At 47.7% G+C, this 20,228-nt stretch overlaps 1 protein-coding gene across 1 annotated transcript in view; it reads right to left on the bottom strand.

Moving 5' to 3' along the window:
• Nucleotides 1-20,228, bottom strand: part of SH3BGRL (SH3 domain binding glutamate rich protein like) — a 525,471-nt gene that overhangs the window by 446,040 nt on the left and 59,203 nt on the right. The gene's annotated exons all lie outside the window — the stretch shown is intronic.

The raw sequence follows: 20,228 nt of genomic DNA, 5'->3' as shown, positions 1-20,228 counted from the left end.
GTTGGAAGGACGTCCTACTGACAACGAAGCAGACCCTAAGCTCCTGGGACTGGGCTCTAAAGCAGAAAGGAATCCCGAGGGGCCAGAGCCCCCTCTCGCCGATCTTCCACAATCCCAACTTCTCCCCGGGAACTCATCCCCGCAACTTCCAGAATTGGATAGACGGGGGCCTTGAAACCCTGGGGCAGATGTACTCGGAAAACAAACCCCGGACCTTCGAACAGTGCAAGGAGACATTTCGGCTTCAAGAGAGGGACAGATTCACGTACTGCCAGCTCCGCCACTGGTGTTCGCACCCCCGGACCCTCCAAGCGGCAACTCGCCCCCCGACTCCTCTGGAGCTAACTCTTGCGGATCTGCCGGCTAGAGGAAGAACTTCAGCCATATATAGACGCTTCTTGGGGGATTTCCTGGTGGCAAAAACCCGATGCATGGCCCAGTGGGAGGCGGACCTAGGCCACCCGATTGAGGACCAAACATGGGTGGACATATGGTCCCGCACCCACTCCTCCTCCACCTGCGTCACCAACAAAGAATGTGCATACAAACTCACCCTGCGTTGGTATTACCCCCCTCTCAGACTCCACCACATGAATCCACAAGTGGACCCCGCCTGTTGGAGAGGCTGCACTCAGCCAGGCTCTTACCTTCACATGTGGTGGACGTGCCCCAAGATCCAGCAATTCTGGACCAGGTGTCTCTCAACCATTGAACAAATCACCGGCTCCGCCCTCCCACTGGACCCTGAGACAATTCTGCTGGGGATCCCGGTCCCCGGAATCTACCCCCGCTCCGGCAACAGGGCTAAGCTCCTCACACAATGCCTCTTGGCGGGCAAGACAGTTCTGGCCCGTTTCTGGAAGTCGCAGGATGGCCCCTGCCTAGCCCACTGGTGGGGAAAACTGTGGGACATCTTGATAGCGGAAAAGGTCACCGCAGCGAGAGCAGGGACTCTGCACCGCTTCCAGAATGTATGGGCCCCAGTGCTGGACTATGATCAGCGATTTCCCGCAATGACGTTCAAACCAATCAACGCCCGTTGGGCCCTGAGGGACCGGGAGAGTACACACCGGGCGGGGGTGATAGACTGAATCTCTGGCCCGGGAAAACCGGAATGATGGGGGGAAAAGGACACACAGCCAGAATCTTTCTTTTGCTATGTTATGCTGCCATCCGATACTGTTTGTAACCTATACTGCCTTGCTATAAATAAACATTTTTTTTAAAAAAAAGATAAAGATGATGAGACAAACAATCAACTTTCGAATGCCGTATCAGAGCAGGCGTGGATAACCTTCTTTTCATCTCAATTTGCTCCTATCCCGCAAACTTCAAACAAATCTTCATGCTGCACAACATCATCTTGGGAAGACCTGGCTGATTGCGATGAAATTCTGGCGACTATCTTGAAATTAAAAACTTCTAGGGCTCGCGGCCCTGATGGCTTAACCAATATAGATCTAAAGCAGCACCCAGAGGAATGGGCCGCCTTAATTACAAACATTTTCAAGCAATGTACGATCACTAGGCAAATACCTAAAACATGGACTGAGGCGGTAATAGTACCTATTTTTAAAAAGGGAAATAGAGAAAGTCCAGCAAACTACCGCCCCATCGCCCTCCTTGACATCATGGGAAAGATCTTTGCGACCCTCTTATTAATTAGATTTCACAACTGGGCGAGATCTGCGCCCTGTCTAGATAAATTCCAAACGGGCTTTGTTAAAAACGCAAGCACCAGTATCAACATCCCGATTTTGAACATCATAAAGGATAATATCAAGAACGGTGCTCCTTCAGTTTATATTGCGTTCATTGATTTAACACAAGCCTTTGATAAGATCAGCCGTCAAAAGCTGTGGGCGAAATTAACAACATGGAATTGCCCAGCAAAGATCTTAGGCCTGGTGATCGCATTACATACGGATACCAAACTAAGAGTACGCTTAAATTGGCAAGGGATGCTATTGGACCAATTTCCATCAGAGTGTGGTGTTAAACAGGGAGAATTCAGGCATACACAACCTGGGGTCAGAGCCTTTCCACCCAAATTGGGCAATACTGAAATTTCAAGATTGTTATACGCTGACGACTTGATACTTATAGATCAAACCCAAATAGGTCTCCAATGCCAACTCACGAACTTGGCAAACTATATCAGCGATAACGATTTGGAGATAAACATCCATAAGTCAAAAATACTGACGATGGGGAAAAGTCGTCAAACAACGATTCACCAAGGCCACTGGTATTTGAACAACACGAAACTTGAAACCGTGTCTACTATGAAATATTTGGGAATCATGATAGATTCAAAAAGGTCAGAAAGTGCGACCTATTCAGCGCTATGGACAAAGATCAAAACTCTGACAACCCAAACGAAATTAGTGGATCGGAAATATGGCAAATTCTCGCTTCTTCCAGCGATCCAATTCTACAAACAAAAGGTAGTTCCGTCAATCATCTACGGCATGGATGCTGTGTTGAACATTGATAATACCATATGGACAAAGCTGGAAGGCTACCTATGGAAAGCCTTGTTGGGTCTGCCCAAATCCTCCTCAATTGCTGCTGTTAGACGCAAATTGGGCTTACTATCATTACATGCATCAGTTAACCAAAGCCAGATGCGTCTCTTTCAGAAAATTATTCTTCCAGATACCCTTCCAATCTATAAGCTGGTCCAGATAGAGCTCAGCCAAGGCCGTTGTAGAGCACTAAATAATTGGGCACAAAAACTTACAAAACAATTAGCAGATTTGGCTTGCTCAGCAGATGACCCGATTGTGAATCCCAACAGAATCAAAGCAAAAATAGCACAAGCAGATTGGATCCAAACTGGTGAAAAAACCATAGGAAACAAGCTCCTGGCTCATTTACCAGCAACAATAAATAAACTTAACCAACCTATGAGCTACTGCAAAAAATTTCCCAACAAAGAAATGCAGAAAACTTTTATGAAAATAAGATTCAATCAGCTACCGACGCAGGAAATTATAGCAATCCGCACGAAAACTAACGCTCATACTTGCAGATTCTGTTCGGAGCCAGATACAGTGGAAACTATAAGACATTTACTCATGACTTGCACTAGAACCGCATTCTTGCGGGTAGCCTATTTGCTCCCTTTGATGTATGATTTATCACTCCGAGAGGAAAACACATGGTGGTGCCGTCTGATTGCAGGAGACAGAACTAAGTGGTCTATAGCGACAGTCAAGATCTTAGAAGCAGCTTTGAGTCTAAACCAGAATTTACAACCTAGTCAAGTGTAATTCAATGAATATTGATTTTCTTTTCTGCTGGGACATTAAGTTTCTTTAGAGAAGCACTTAGTTTACTGGTTTCAATCTTTCTTCTTTTACAAAATGTGTTTTTCTATGTTGCGTATCAACGTCTTGTAAAAATCAAATGCTCTTGATTATAAACAAGTAAATAAATTTTTTTTTAAAAAATAGGCCCGATTATTAAGAATGCAACGTCCAGGGGCGTGGCCAGGCGGCACACCATGCGGACGTGCCTCCTCTGAGCTCTGGTCTGCAGCGCCCAAGTCGGCCGTTTTAACCCTCTCAAAGGAAGAATTTCAGCCCCATGCGAAAACCGAACTGAGATGACATGTAGAGGGACCCGCTGCCGAATTATTGAAGGGAAAGACTCGGGGATTAATGCACTTTTAGTGCAGTGATTCCTGGCACTGGGAAACCCAAGATGGCGGATCGCGCCTTTTTCAGCAATCCCTGTGGGGAGACGGAGGGCCCCTGCGGCGGCAACAGACCCAAGGCGCCGAGGGTGGAACGGACACACGAGCAATGCCGAGCCCGGCAGAAGTGCCCTGTGGAGAGCGAGGTCCGAGGCGATCAAAACCGAGCGTCATCCGTCATCGGAGGTGGTGGAGCTACGTATGGAGCGCTCACAGTATCCCTAACCCAGCCATCCGACTATCCCTGCGGCAGCGACTCAGTCCCCCTGCAAGCCCCGCCCGGGACGGCTCGCCTTGGCTGGAGGACAGCTGACTCTCCGGCTACTCGAGCCCTAGAACGGACGGGCTTCCCTCGCTGGGTCCCCGCCCCCCCCCCTGCAGCGCCGGAGAGCGGCTCCGGCCGGCCCCTGGAAACCGGGCCCCGGGTCCCGACAGGAGAACCAGACCGGGCTACAGCTGATCCTCCCTGCGGGTGAGTCCCTCGCCTCCTGGCCCCTTCAAGAGCACTGCGTTCGCTTGCCCGCCCTGCCGCCCCCCCCCTGGGAGCGCTGCTCGGGGCTGTGCAGCACAAGGCGGACGGGCCTTCTGAGAACCTCCGCTGCGAGCTGCCGCTCTTCTCAGCCCACTCCACCATTGGCCCTCCGGCCCTGAAGCCAGGGCTGCACCCGCAGTGCCTGACCCGCGAAGTCTGACAATAAAGGGTCCGTGGAGAGTGACCCTGATCATCCCACCGGCCCGGCGGATTTACAGCACTATGAGGCCACTCTGCTCCATGACCACGTGACTACGGGATCAGACAGCATAGACAGCAAGATAATCAGGTACTGAAAGCAAAGGGGTCACGAACAAACACGCCAGGGGGTCCTGGAATTAACCTAATAGGAGCCGTGGAGCCGGGAGAAGGGGCCACTGTTAAGGAGAAACTCTTTGGGAGGGTCCAAGCGCCCTGGTATACTCCGCTTGATTTATAGCTGCGGTGGGACACAACAAGTTTAGAAGCTCATAACAATACCAAAGCACGGGCTGAGCGCTCTTACATACTCCTCTCCTCAGGAACTTGGGGTCTCCACGAGAAGCCAATCAAGCGCAATCTACATCACCCTGGGGATGCCCAAATCGGGGACAAGGCAGAAAACAGTATACAAGCCTATTTATCACCTCAACCAAGAGACCCATCCACTTTCCCTGCTCTAACTCCGGAGCTGAATACCAATATGGCTGTGTCCAAAGAGGATTTGGAGAATATGTTCAAGTCCTTTAAACAAGATATCACCCAGGAAATTAAGAAGAAGATTAAAACCTCCAATGACTCTTTGGCCCAGTCGCTTGCAGATATTACTTCCCACCTTGGGGGGCTGGAATCCAGGGTCAATGACCTAGAGAATGTCACCTGCGTGCAATCCCATGACAATGATGCCCTGGCAGGAAGAGTAAAGATCATCGGAGGACATCTGGGCAAAACAAGCTGATCTGGAAAACAGGTCGAGACGAAACATACGCCTGCGTGGAGTCCCCCGGAAGATCCCCGACCGGGACCTAGCGGAATATGTCGAGACATTCTTTAGAGCCCTCTTAGAGCTGCCACCAAATGAGGAGCTAAAATTGGACAGAACGCACCGCGTGTATTCCTCGGCCCAGTTGAAGAAGAACTTGCCTCCAGATGTACTTACCCGAGTGCACTTCTTCTTTCTGGCGGTAGAAGACATGGCGGCAGCCAGGAACGCAGACTCAATTTGATTTCAGAGCACCGAGATACACTTATTCCAGGACCTGGCCCCATACACCTTAGCTCGCAGACGGCGCCTGCACAGAGTGACAGCCTGGTTGAGAGATCAGAGACTCCGGTATCGTTGGGCGTTCCCCTGCAAGCTTATATTCGAACTCAACAACCAACACCACATAATATCCTCCGAGGAAGAAGCGAAAAGCTTGATGGAAGAGTCTTCTGATGGGGCGGACCACAACCCACGGCCCCCGGAGGGCGACGAGTCCATCTCTCGCCCTGCGCCAAAGCCTAGGAGGGGGAGATCCCGCCATAGACCGGAGAATGCGACAGCCCCTAATGATGAATCAGAATTGAGGAAGACATCGAAAACCCCTGGCGGGGCCCCTTCGCCGGCGTCCTCGGAGGGGAAGAGTTGGGCAGAGATCTGTACAGGCTGAAGGTGAGAGAGCGACTTTATACCCTCACCCGAAGGAAGGTACCCAGCGAGGACACCACCTGTTCCCCGCCGGGACCCGATGCGGGAACCCCGCTGTGAGAGTGGGGAGCATAACACCCAGGTTCTCACCTATGCACTGGAATGTTACTCTTCCCTTGTTTCTCCCCCCCCTGGTAGGTCTCATCAGAGGCCTTCAATCAGACTGTTACCTGCAAATAACGATCAACTCCCCCATGTTAAACCCCAGTTTAACTATGGTAGTTACCCGCTACCCCTGAACCTTGGGTCTAAACGTAGTTTGGGTTCTGGAAATTCTCTATTTGTAACCGACTTGGACGTCAGACTGGATGGCGCCCTACAAAAGTATTATTCAGGTTAAATTACCTTGCTTGGGGACTCCGATCATTGCAGTTCTTGATGGAAATAACTACCGTAATTGATGCTATAGACCTTTTTTATACGTTTTTTAATGAGTTTCTTATGTTATGTTCCCACCTGTTGCTATCAGAGAAAGTTTATGTTCTGGCTCACCATGCCCCTCATCCCGGTTGGTCCTCTGTGCCCCACTCAAGTAAACGCATTTGCCTGGTGATGGCGGGGAGATTCAAATTACCCATGGAACCTGACTGACTGAGCCATGGCAACCCCTAGCTACAAATGTATCTCACTTAACGTGCATGGTCTGAATTCCCCTTTGAAGCGAAAAGCACTCCTCCATAGATTGAAGTCTTTACATGCCTCCTTCCTGTTTCTTCAAGAGACACACCTGTGCCCAGCGGATGAATTCCGCCTGAATGACAGAAATTATCCCATTAGATTTTTTGCATCGAGCGGTTTGAAAAAGCGTGGGGTTGCCATCTTGGTGCGCAAAGGGATCTTTTTCCAAAATAACGCACAGTTTTGTGATGAAGAGGGGAGGTTTCTACTGGTTAACGCTACACTAGACGGCCGCAAGGTCACTCTAGTTTCAATCTAAGGCCCGAACTCTAATCAAAGTCAGTTCCTCACAAAGTTGTCCAAAGCCCCATTTGACCACGCTGAGGGGGAGGTAATTCTAGGAGGGGATTTTATTGCAGTAATCAATCCCTTGGCTGACAAAACACTACCCCCCCACAGTAAACGATGGTAACAACTTCAAGGCCCTCACCTCTGTGCTGAGAGATCATTCCCTGATCGAGGTATGGAGATATTTTCACCAAGAAGAAAAGAATTATACGTACTTCTCACCAGTACATGGAGGGTTTTCAAGACTCGATATGTTCATGATAGCCGACTCATTGATCCCAAATGTGTTAGAGGCAGAGATCCTTCCAGAGGCACTAGCAGATCACTCCCCGGTCCTATTATCTATCACACCCCCTCGAGTCACCCCTCCCACGAAACCCCCCTGGAGGCTAAATGACTTCCTATTAGATGACCCAATGATTCGGACCCACATCAAGGAAACTATAGAGCTGTATTATAGCGAAAACAACACGGGAGATGTGAGCTTGGGGGACTATCTGGGATGCAGGGAAGGCGGTACTCAGGGGCCACCTAATAGATCAGGCTGCGCAACGGGGGAGATCCAGGAAATTGTTGCGAGAGCAATTAGAGGAGGAAGTCCTCAGACTGGAAGGGCTGCATATGAGGAAACCCACTCGGCGCACATTAAGGGACTTGAGGGTGGCCAAGAAAGCGCTGGAAGCGCATCACGTGGGGCGGGCGGCCTATGGCATGATGCGCACCAAACAATTCTTTTACACAAAAGGGAATAAAGCAAATAGATTATTAGCGGCCAAAATAGGGAAGCAGACCAAACAAAATAGAATAGACGTCTTAAGAGACAGGACAGGCAAAGGCACATACTTGGAGGAGGGCAAGTGTCACATCATAGAAGACTACTTCACGGAACACGCTACCCCCGCATATAGGGAATCCGGTCCTCATTAATGAGTTCATAGACAAAGCGGAGCTCCCACAAGTACCCCGATCCCTGAAGGATACCCTAGAAGCTCCAATAACGGGGGAAGAAATAGAAGCAGTCATCAAATCCCTCCCCACTGGGAAGGCCCCGGGTCCAGATGGATTCCCAAACAAATTCTATAAAACCTTCGTGAAAGAACTCACACCGCATTTAACTACTTTATTTAATACCCTGTGGGAATTGGGATCAGTCACCACATCTATGGGCGAATCATTTACCACCTTAATACTAAAACCTGGAAAAGACCCAGCAGATTGCGCCTCCTATCGGCCCATAGCTTTGCTCAATACCGACGGTAAGATCTTCAGTAAAATCATAGCGCGTCGTCCGAGGGAAGTATTACCTAAGTTAATAGATCGAGACCAAACGGGTTTCATTCAGGGTAGATCGGCCCATGACAATATCAGAAGAGCAATTGATCTGATAGCCCTCGCCCCCTCTACTTCAGCTCCGCTCTCCCTACTGTCATTAGATGCCCATCGCGCCTTTGACAGCATGTCATGGAATTACCTACACTCTGTCCTGAAGGGCTTTGGGTTTAGCCCGCACTTCTCCAAGCTGATACTGGCCAACTTCCAGATCCCCACCACCCAGGTTCAACGCCCATTGGACTCCGCGGATACCTCTTGGCAGAGGGACCAGGCAAGGCTGTCCCCTATCGCCGCTGGTGTTTGCGCTTGCAATGGAACCGCTAGCCCAACATATCCGCCTACACTCTGAAATCCAAGGGTTCAAATTAAAAGATCAGACTCACAAAGTGGCCTTATACGCAGACAATGTGCTCTGCTTTCTGTGAGAGGCCCAGACCTCAGTTCCTCCGCTCATGGCTCTGCTGGATAGATTTGGGCAGATCTCGGGCTTCTCAATAAACGCAGCCAAATCAAAGGGGCTGAACCTGTCCGAAACCCCCGAGGTGCTAAACGCCTTACAGAACAAATTCTCCCTCAGCTGGGTAACCTCCAAAATAACATACTTAGGAGTGCACTTGACTGCAAGTTACTCTGGGCTGGTGAAGGCTAATATTCCCCCGCTATTTAAAGAAGCTAAGGAATCACTACTAAAATGGGCCCCCCAGGAGATTTCTTGGCTGGGGCGAATGACAGCTGTTAAAATGATTCTACTACCCCACCTTCTCTACGTATTTCAGGCGCTCCCAGTTTATATCCCAGAGCGAGACCTACAAGACCTTCAGAAAGCCATATGCCAATTTATCTGGCAGGGTAAAACACCTAGAATCCAGCGCAAGATCCTCATCAGAAGTAGGCAGCTTGGTGGACTAGGGCTCCCATCTACGGTAAGATACTATCGTGCATCTCAGATAGCCCCTATCCTGGTCTGGGTGGTCCAAGAGGACCCCCCCCAAATGGCGAGACATAGAACAGACATTCACTGTGGCCCCCCTATCTCACCTCCCTTTGCTGCCGCGGGAAGCACAAGCCTCACAACTTCCACTCCTCCCAACCACGAGCGTCTCACTCAGATGCTGGGACAGACAGCTCACCTTAAGAGGACTGACCCCGGGTCTGGGCCCTATGACTCAGATCACACAAAACCCTATCTTTACCCCGGGGCTTCAACATAGATCTTATCATAAATGGTCGGGAACTAAAATCTTGAGGCTGCATGAGACATACGCTGATGGTGTCCCCTTAACATTTATTCAATGCAAGGAGAATTTAACCTCCCAGAATCTGAAAGGTTTAAATACATTCAATTTAGGCACTGGATCACCAACCCGCTAGTTAGAAAAGCAGCCAGCAGACCCCCCCATAGGCCTAGAACTAACTGCGATAGAAGGTCAACGTGCCCATAATGTAGCTACGTGCTATCGTCTTACAGAAATAGCCCCAGAGGAGGAGGAACTGCCGTACATGGTATCTTGGGGGAAAGAGCTGGGGAAAGAGATTTCTCCTGAGTCATGGCAGAGAATCTGGGCCAGAGCACACAAGTCCTCCAGATGCACGACGGTGAGGGAATGCGCACTCAAAATATGCTACAGATGGTATTTCACACCGCAGAGACTGCATGCTATGAATTTTGACTACCCTGACACTTGTTGGCACGGGTGCGGAGCAAAAAGGGACCTAGGTCACATGTGGTGGCACTGACCGACCATTCAATCTTTCTGGTTGGAGATTCGCTCCAAAATTAAAGACATCTGCGGATCCCTCCTCCCCTTGGACCCAATAGTGATGGTCTTGGGAGATTCCCCTGAGGACGGATCATACCCGCAATCTGGCCCTAGAGCGCAGCTCATCACTCAACTACTGATGGCAGCCCGCCTTACGCGCGCTTTTGGAAAGAGCCTGAGGGCACCTGTATTGCACAATGGTGGGTCAAGGTCTGGGAACTCTTGGGAATGGAGAAACTAACAGCCACATTACTGAATCGAACGGACAAATTCCGACAAATCTGGGGCCCATTTCTAGACCATGTGGAAGAAAAGGAACATATGTTCTTCCAACCAAGACTGATCAAATGCCTTCTCCAGCCCTGAGAATCTCAGTACAAACAAGGGACATGGTTGACCTAGCACCAGAACAGGAGAATATCGGACACTAAGAACAACACCCGGACTATGGGGGAAGCAGGTGGAAAATGATTTTTTTTTTATTTTTTCCCTCTCCTTTCCTTCTTTTCTTCTTCTACATACAACTGCAGCAATACATCCCCAAGAGTAACAATGTCACAAATGAACTATAATGATCAAAATGAAATGTCAACCCACTGTTAAATTAATTGGTCTCAGCGCTATTCGTGGAGTTCTAGGCAGGTGAATATTGATGTACTGTTGAACTGCATTCAAATATCCTTGCCACTGTTTATACTGTTAAAGATTTCAATGTGAATTGATGTTTCAATAAAAAAGGTTTTGACAAAAAAAGAATGCAACGTCCAAGGGACAGCACAGACTACATCCCATATAAAATCCAGCTACGCCAGAGTGCAGGCATCACAGAAAACAGGGGAAGCCCAGTCTCCCAATCACTGCAAGGATCATACCTCTTCTAGCTGAAGAGAATGCTGGTTCCGTGCAGAGTAAAGCTCGACTTCCAAACTAGAATGAAGCAAATTATAAGAACATTGCATTTTGCACCAAGAAATGGTTGAAAAGGCATTCAAAAACTGCTTCCCGAGTGAACGCTGCACTGCTGGGAGTCACACAGTGGTAGGCTTACGTACCCGTCCCCTTGCTCTTCTCTCCTTGGCACGAGGTGCGCGACGAGAGCAGTGTAATCGATTCTAACTACTTCTCTCTCTTCCTGTAACTTTGTGCGTGCCAGCCAGCTGCCTTTTCCAAAACGTTCCTGCCTCATGCTAAAGCTACTGTCTCGCGCACACGCGGGAAGCGCTCAGTAAAGAATCCTTCACCCCTTATGACAAAAACAGAAATATCTTGGAAAATGTTGCCATTCCTTCTAAACTAAAATTAAAACTTCTATCACATCAGTCGTTAGCAGGGCCGAAGCAATGATAGAGTTTCCGGCAACACTACGTTCTGTACAGAATATCTGCAGGCAACAAAAGTATTTTACGAACTTTATTTACTGGTTTCAGTTGTGTGTTTGGAGAACGGCCTAACAGCAAACTAAACATTTTAAATTACAGAAGTGTACAATTAGGAATACAATGTCCATCATGCGGTTGGTGCATACATTATATTCTGTTCCCATTTTTAAGTGCAAGCCATTAAACCAAATAACTATGTGGGTTGGTGCATCTGTCACAGAAATAACAGGTTCAAATTCGGGGGGCGGTGGAATGACTTTCCTCTTCGGAAAGTCAACACAACGCAGTTACAAAGCCCAGGCAATTACGTAAGCAAAGGGGGCTAATTGTTATGAACCATATCATCTGTGTGTAGTAGCAGCTAGAGCTTTAAGTGGCCGGGGCTAGCTGCGGTACAGGCCAGCACTCTCCAAAAAGGGCTGCAGGCCCTGCCAACTCACCCCAGATACGCCGACCCCTCAGGCAGCCCATTGAGTCAAAGCACTGCATAGTTAAAGGGTAGCCAGCAGCTCTTTGTTTTATTTCATTCAGAAGGAGATGCATTGCCCGATGCCCCAACTTTTTTTCTAAATCAAAAGCACAGACACCTGTATACAGCTCTAACTATGCAACACCTTGATGAAAGGCAATGGTGTAACAACATTTCGGGTCCCCCCTAAACTCCATAAAGCACAGGGCAAGTCACACTCCAAACCTGCCTTGACCACCAGACGTGCGCAACGTCCATGATGATTATGCAGCTGCAGGGGCACACACTACTCCAAGTTAAAGATGCAAGTATGCTTTATAATCAAAGCTTAAATGCGTCACCTAACGTAGAAAGAAGGGGCGGTGCCTGGTCCAAATATACCAGCCACATCAATACACAAGGAGGTGGAGGGTGGTTGTTTGGAGTCTAAAGCAGACCCTCATAAGGGGGTTAACACAAATAATAGAGTTTATGACTCCAGAATACTGTTTTCTTATAGAGACAGGAGAAGCTAACTCATGTCCTCAAAGAATAACCAACACTCGAAAATGATTTAAGCATTACTGCTTTGAGTTGGAAAAATACACATTTTAATTTGCATTATACAAAAATATATACAACATATATCATATCACAAAATTATGATTCAAAACGTGTTAAAAAAAAGTGTGTTCAAGGGGCTAGTGTAGTGCTAGACAGTAATTCACTGTGATAGTGTGTGTGGGACAACTTCAAAATCGTGACTTAGACTTTAAAGTGGCTTGTGTTGTGCAGAATCATTTTGGACATACCTAAATTCATCACTCTTCCACTTCATTCTCATTCATTCCATTCATATTCTCATGTATTCGTATTCACTCAAACATATAAAAATTCAAACATGGTTAAAAAGCCCAACATGTTTCTTTCCTAATCTATTCAGGGTTTAATCCTTGGAAATTCATCAGGGGCAACATAGGATTGAAGTTGTTACAAGCAAACAGTATCTTGGTGCTGTTCTACTAGCCCAGTATAGTAAAATAGTACAAGTAATTGGTTAAGATAGCGATAGTTCAGATCTTCTGGTTCTGGAAGACGTGAAGAGAGGACTAAACAAGGTATGTTCCCCTTGCCAGCAGTCCAAAAGGTCGGACGCTGATGGTCGTAACTGAAAAGTTTCTCTTATTGGTGAAGGTTCTTAATCTTAATTTCCTCTCTCATCTTTTCCCGCCTCTTCTATTGCTCTTCCCTACTCTTTGGACTTCCCGCATCTCATCTTGCCCCTCTTAAATCCATCTACCACTCTGCTGTTCATACCCTTTTGTCTCCTTACATCCCGTGACTCCATCTCTTCCTCACTATCTTACCTTGGCTGGCTACCATTTCACTTACAGCTAAAATTTTACTTTCTCTGCCTTGTCTTCAAATCCCTCCATGGTCTTGCTCCTCCTTATCTCTCCTCCCTTCTCTCCTTCTACTCCCCCTCCCGTTCCCTTCGTTCCGCTGATCATTTCCTTCTCACTGTACCTCCATCCCCCTGCGCTTCCTCCCGTTTCTGTTCCTTCCAACTCCTTGCACCTCTGCACTGGAACTCATTCCCTCTCACAATCCGCTCTACCACAACCTTCACCTCATTTCGCACTTCCCTTAAATCCCTCCTCCTCCATTCTCCTCCTTGAAAACTCCCCCTCTGCCCTTGCTACTTCCCCTCCCCCTTTCCCTTCTCCCTTCCCTCTGATATTCTCTCTTCCCTCTCCTCCTCCTCCTCCTCCTCTCTCCCTTCCATTTCCCTCGTCCAACTCATCTCCACCCCCCACACCTAATCCCACTCCTCTTCCCCCCCACCTTCAGTTAATTGCTCTTTGCACTGTTTTGTCGAATGATTCATGATGTCATTTTGCTCCCACTGTTACTTTGTTGTTATCTTGTATTATGTTGTTCCACTGTACAGCGCCTTGGTGTAAAGCGCTCTATAAATCAATCAATCAACCAACCAACCAACCCAGGGAATATACGGATTATCCTACCTTTGCGTTATTGCGGTATCGGATCTCAAGAATAGTGGGTTTTCATGAAAGATCGTTCTACTTGTGTAAGTCAGGCATCAGTTATCATGGCGACATCCGATAAGTTGTAATCCTTCCGGTCAGACCAATGGTCTTGTTGTGTGTGCTCATCTTTCAGATTCAAAAGGCGAGAAAGATGTGGCAGGGTCACAGCGTGATGAGTTCCTTCTGTTTCCCTTTAGGTCGACCGCGGGTGCCTTTCAGAACTCGCCCTCTCCTTGAAGGTGATTGCTCATATGGTGGGCTATCGAATTCTGGTCATAGATTTTGTATAGATTGTAAAGGCACTTCCGCGGGCAGTCCATTCCATGTGCTCGATGTGCAAGGATCATCCGTCTGGAGCGTCAGCCTCTCGGCTCGTTATCGCGTTCAAATATACCAGCCACCAGTGATGGCTGGTGAGTTGATTTATTGGGGGCTGTAAATATTTGCAACAAATATGCGATTCTGACCAGGCATAGCGAGGGAGCCCGGGCTAATGAAAACTGGTTTGGAGGTTCAGGGGTGGGGGGAGGGGGCAATTATCCCCCTTCCCTGAGAAAATGTTTTGAATAATGGGTTAAAATGGTGCATTATACAGCACACTTCGAGAATTTGGGTAAAGGCCAGACAGTTTGCAATTGGTTTTGTAAGGTAACTAAAAAAATACAATAGATGCAAGACAACAACAGTACACAGGAGCTTTTCCAATGCATTTTCTGGTCTTTCCGCGCAATATATGCCAGTCTAAAAAACATTTTCATGCTGGCTGTGCCCATACATTTCCATGCTGGGTCCACCAACATATGCCAGTATTTCTATATAAGAACATACTCCTGTTCGCTTTGCACATAATGGCAGTAATGACGATTAAAAAAAAAAAAAAAAAAAACATGTCATTGCTGGATCTGCCAATATATGCCAGTACAGCAATGTAAGAAAGTTGGTTTGGCCTTTAAAAAGGGACACTCCGCAAGAAGAAAACATGTTCAAACTGGTTCCAATGTAGGCTAATCTAGGCTCATAAGAACAATTATCCCAGTAAAACATGCCATGTCACTTATGGATGTGTACAAAAATGCTCTAGTTGTCTCCGGCCTCCCAGGACCTTGTGCGCACATACACAACCACATTCATCCCCTTTCACCCACCACTCACTCTCCCATATATCTCTCACATTCACTCACACTGCATTCTCCGCACAGGCACCCACCTATCCACAATATTCAAACACACACACACACACGCTACCAGATTCATACACATTCACCCACCATTCACTCACCCATTTACAATCTCTCACATCCACTCATGCGGCATTCTCCACACAGGCTCACACCTACCCAGAACAAACACCCACAAAATCCCATTCATATCCATTCACCCACCAGTCACCCACTCATACACGTTCACCACGTCATCCACCCACACTGTGTTCTTCACACAGGCACGGGCCCACACAGGCACGGGCCCACCCACCCAGAACATTCAAACCAACTATCCTATTCATACTCATTCACCCACCAATCACAGACCCATACCACAAACATACATGTGACATGCACCTCATACATGAAAAATACACATACACTTAAATAGAAAGAAAAAAGAAGAAGAAAAACACTCTTACCGGTTTTCAGCTTAAACCCGAAACCCACTGTGTCACTCCAAGTCTCTTCTCCCAGCTCCTCCGTTCTGCACACAGACAGGAACCAGGAAGCTGGGAAAGCTTGCTGGTTCCTACATATGGCGAAGCGCGAGGAAGCCGGAGAAGGGTTAGTAGCTGATCGTGACGTGTAGCAAATGTCACGTTCAGCTCCTACCCCTTCTGAGCCAGAGGCAGAGCACCACCTTCCCGCAGTGCGAGCCCTGGCCCATCCTTCACCCGGATATGATACGATAGGTTATTTATAACACGCTTAATACCCAGAGGTGTCTAAGCGCGGACCCGGGGTTCGAACCTGTGTTGCTCCATGTCGTCTTGCTTCCAAGGCGAGCACATTGCCCCTCAGCTAGGCTCCCGAGATGGATGAGGACTGGGCCAGGGCACCCCCTAGACCTGGTGGGCGCCCCCCACACCGCAGGTGCTGCAGAGGTCCCCGCTACGTCAGTGATGAAAGGGAAGCCTGCTGGGTGTTGGCTCCTCACTAAGAAACAAAAAACAGAGGCTGGGCGCCATAGTCCTCCTTCCGTTTTTTAGTGAGAGGCGCCAACTCCCAGCAGGCTGCCCTTTCACTCAAGGAACCACATGGGGCTGGCTGTGGGGAACCAGAGACCCCCGCAGGTAGCCCTTTAACCACACGGCTCCTTGAATCCAAGGGCTGCCTGCTAGGAGTTAGCACCTCTCACTAAATAAAGGAAGTGGGCTGGGGCGCACGGGTATCATACCTTTGGTGCAAACTGCCTCTCCTTTTCTTTCTTAGTCACAGGCTACCCCCCCCCACCCCCACGGCACACACATGCAGCTTGTCAGTGGGGCTTGGAGCCTGTGATTTGGAACTAAAAGGAGAAGCTGGGTGCACTAAAGGTATGCTACCAGTGCACCCCAGTGCTCCTGCTTTGCTCCCACCAGGGGTGCAGAGTATGCAGTACCATTGCCACTGAAAATCCCTATACTTACGAGGGGACGTCCTGAAATTTTGTCCACCAGGATCCAGTCACCCCAGAAAAATCAAAGTCTACTGCCCTGACCCGCACACGCTCCATAGGCCAGGGCTCTAGTTAGTGTGTGGCCCAAGTACACATACCCTTACTTGTGGCACACACCCCCCTCCTATGCCCCCCCCTGCCCCTAATTCTGACTCTCCTAAAGCATCAGTAGCAGCCATTGTTTACTTCCTAGACACTGGAGGAATGCCGCTAAAGTTGCTATGAAGATTGTCATATCGGCCAGGATGAAACTGGCTGGAGCATGTAAGCATCCCTGCCGACAGCCAGTTATAAACATGCATAGCCCAGCCCTACCTCTGCGATCAGGCTCATTTGACTGAACCCAGATTGCCAAAAACTTCCTTGTGTACATCACATTTTTACAAACACTGCAGTCTTCCAATTTGGCCACAGTGTTCCAAATGAACCCAAAAAAATATTAGATAGAAAATAATAGACTTGTTTTAACCTTTCGTTCCCTTTCATGTATTTTGCAATTAACTACTGCAAGGATAACAGTAAAGTACCTGAAATAAACCCAGTCGGAGGGACCCACTTTTTGTATGGTGGCCAGGTTCTGGTAACAATTGAACTTCAAGGGTCATCATTGGGGACAGAATAAGATCAGACCACATATCCGGCTCTTTTTTGACTATCCACAGGTTCCTCCTATACCCTACATCTTTGTGTGGAGCATTAGCTCTTTCCATGTTCTGAAAACACAGATGAATCCTCCAACTACTCTACTCCGACTGCAGTGTTCCCCTTCATAGCATCACTATGTCGTTCATAAGGCTTAAGCCCATGCCATAATTCTTCAGACATGTAGGGCAATTTAATGTGTTGAGTATTCTCTAGGCCCAGAGTTATGTACTGCCAATCTTTTTTTTTTTGCTTTCCTTTTTGGCTATAGCAACTCGCGGATACATTTTCTTTCTTTAGCCCATGTTATAAATATTATAGGAGGAACAGGCGTCTGTGTGTGTGCGATGTCGTTCGTGTGGGAGTTGGTTCGAGAGGCCCTGCTTGTTGGAATCGTATGGGTACGACTCAGTTCCTCGGATGTGTGCTAGTGTGTGTGTTGGATGTGGGGGTCATTGTATCCATAAGGGGGGCCAGAGCCGCGGATGCGGGTTTTTATTATGTAGTGTTGATGTGCATTTGTGTAGCGTCAATGGATTTATGGATTATGTGCAAGGGTATGTTCCCTCTAAGATTACGTCTAGAGTCTCAGATAGTTTGTTGCGTGCGAGGATTAGCTTGGTTCTCATGTGTCTATGTGTAGTGTGGCTAGCCCCAAATGTTGGAGGAGCAGGAAGGGGGAATTGGTTGTACATCAGTTTGTTTGACAGTGCCTCTGAAGAGCGTCTTTGGTTGCCGCTCTACGGTACCTTATCACGTTCTTGGTTGCGGTCCGTCAGCCAGCCCTGCCTACTCTCTAAGCATGGAGGCTGACTTTGACCATGACCATGTGTGGCTTAAACTAGCTGTTCCCAGGTTTTTACAGAGCATTCGACCCCCATGATCTTAATGAAATCCTCATCATATCCATTAGCTTTCCAAACAACTTTACTAGCTCTCATCCTGCCCATATTATGGATTTCCCATTTCCACTTTTCCCATTCATTTATGTTCTATTGAGGGATCACCCACGCCAGTTTTCTTCATCAATACTTTATTTTGAAAACTAACATAGCGTGACCATTCATAACATAACTCTTGAATAGACGCACACAGTGCAATTCTGTACTCGTCAAATGCCTGTGGAACGTAGGGTGAATTAGTAATCCTCTTTCAAATAAACTGCTGGTGCATTTTACAATATTTATTTTACACATAGCCTTCTTAATACACCTACATCCTTGTTGTAAATACTAGGCCATACTAATTACGGTACATTTTAGCCTCAGTAGTCCTAATCCTCAATTTCAACTTCCTACCTCATCAACTTGGCATTAAAACCCCACATTATAAAGATGAAATAATCCCAAGATTGGTTCCTATATTTCACAAACATGTCTTGTACCTCGTTTATCAGATAGAAGAACAAGTTACTTCTTACCTTGTAACGTTCTTTCGATGGGATGTTCCCCCGACATATTCCTTATCTATGATAGATCATCTCCCAGCTTGCTGGCCTCGGAATTTTTTTTTCAGTAGAGGGCGCTGCATGTCGACGTCCCTCGAGCCGATGTCCCTCGACGGCCTCCATATCGGCGCCGACGTCACCACGCGTATAATTAGACTCGCGCAGCGTCCGTTGCTCAGTTCCGTTTTGACGTTAACAGTTGTTTTACATGAATTGGTTATTGACCTTGAAGGAGCGTAAACTGCAACCACAAGGGAAGTATTACTGCAGGGATGGATGGGAGGGGCGATAAGGAATACATCCGAGGAACATCCCATCGAAAGAACGTTACAAGGTAAGAAGTAACTTGTTCTTCGAAGGGATTATGTCCTCCGACGTATTCCTCATCTTTGATAGACTCCCATAGCAGTGGTGTGCAATAGGAGGTGGGAGTAAACCGCCATGTTTCCTTTTAGGAATGAACCAAATGTAATACGGCTTTGCCAAACCTAGTCTCTTGACTAGAGGAGGAATCCAGGTTGTAAAATCTTGTGAAGGTATGTGCGGACGACAATGAGGCAGCCGCACATATTTCTCGAACCGGAACCCCTCTTTTGGGGGCCGAGGAGGCTGCGATACCCCTGGTTGAATGAGCCCTAACATTTTGAGGAGGCTCTTTCCCTGCCAGTTTGTAACATTCCAGGATGGCCAAAATAATCCATCTGGAAATGGTTTGTTTTGTTATCGGTAGTCCCAACTTGTGCCCTGAGTAACCCACGAACAGTTGGTCTGCTTGTCTAATCCTAGAAAGTCTGCTGATGTAAAAGCTTAAAGCCCGCCTTGGGTCCAGCCTATGTAGCCTTTCTTCCTCTTTCCCCGGATAGGGAGGCGGATAGAATGAAGGTAAAGTAATTTTCTGAGTGATGTGGAATTCAGAAACCACCTTTGGGAGGAAATTAGGCTTCACCTGTAGGACAACCTTGTCTTTATGAAAAATTGTATGAGGGGGTTTACAAGATACAGCTTGTAATTCGCTCACCCTTCTAGCAGATGATATAGCCACTAATAAGACAGTTTTAAGGGTGAGAAATCTTAGCGAACAAGAGTAGAGTGGTTCAAAAGGAGTACCCACCCATCAGGAAATTTAAGACTAAATTTAAGTCCCATAAAGGAACCTGGAAAGGTCTTGGAGGGTAGACATTAGTTAATCCCTTTAGAAATTGTATTACTAAGGGTAATTTGAAATACGAAGACTCCTCCGCAGTGCGCTTGATGATAGATAGCGCTGCGAGATAGCCCTTGAAAGTGCCAACTTGAAGGCCTGAATTTGCCAAGTAGAGTAGAAAGGATAACACCGTTGGTGTACCAAATGAAAAGGGGTTGATATTCTCTTCTTTACACCAGCTGCAAAATTTGTTCCAACGGCAGCGGTATAAAGACTTTGTTGCTGGCCTTCTGGCCGAAAGCAACACTTCCATGACGTCATCAGGGTGGTACCAATCCTTGTATCTCAACCTTTCAGAAGCCAGGCGTGAAGGTTGAGGGTTCTGATGTCTGGATGAAGAACCTGACCTCCCTTCTGTGAGAAAAGATTCTCCTTGAGTGGAAGACAAATTGGAGGGCAGATGGACATGTCCAGAAGGTCCGGGTACCACGTTCTCCTGGCCCAGTCTGGGGCAA

Source organism: Ambystoma mexicanum, chromosome 5p (assembly GCF_040938575.1).
Source record: "Ambystoma mexicanum isolate Mex_15411 chromosome 5p, UKY_AmexF1_1, whole genome shotgun sequence".
Classification (NCBI taxonomy): domain Eukaryota; kingdom Metazoa; phylum Chordata; class Amphibia; order Caudata; family Ambystomatidae; genus Ambystoma; species Ambystoma mexicanum.
This window is presented reverse-complemented; position numbering and strand designations above follow the sequence as displayed.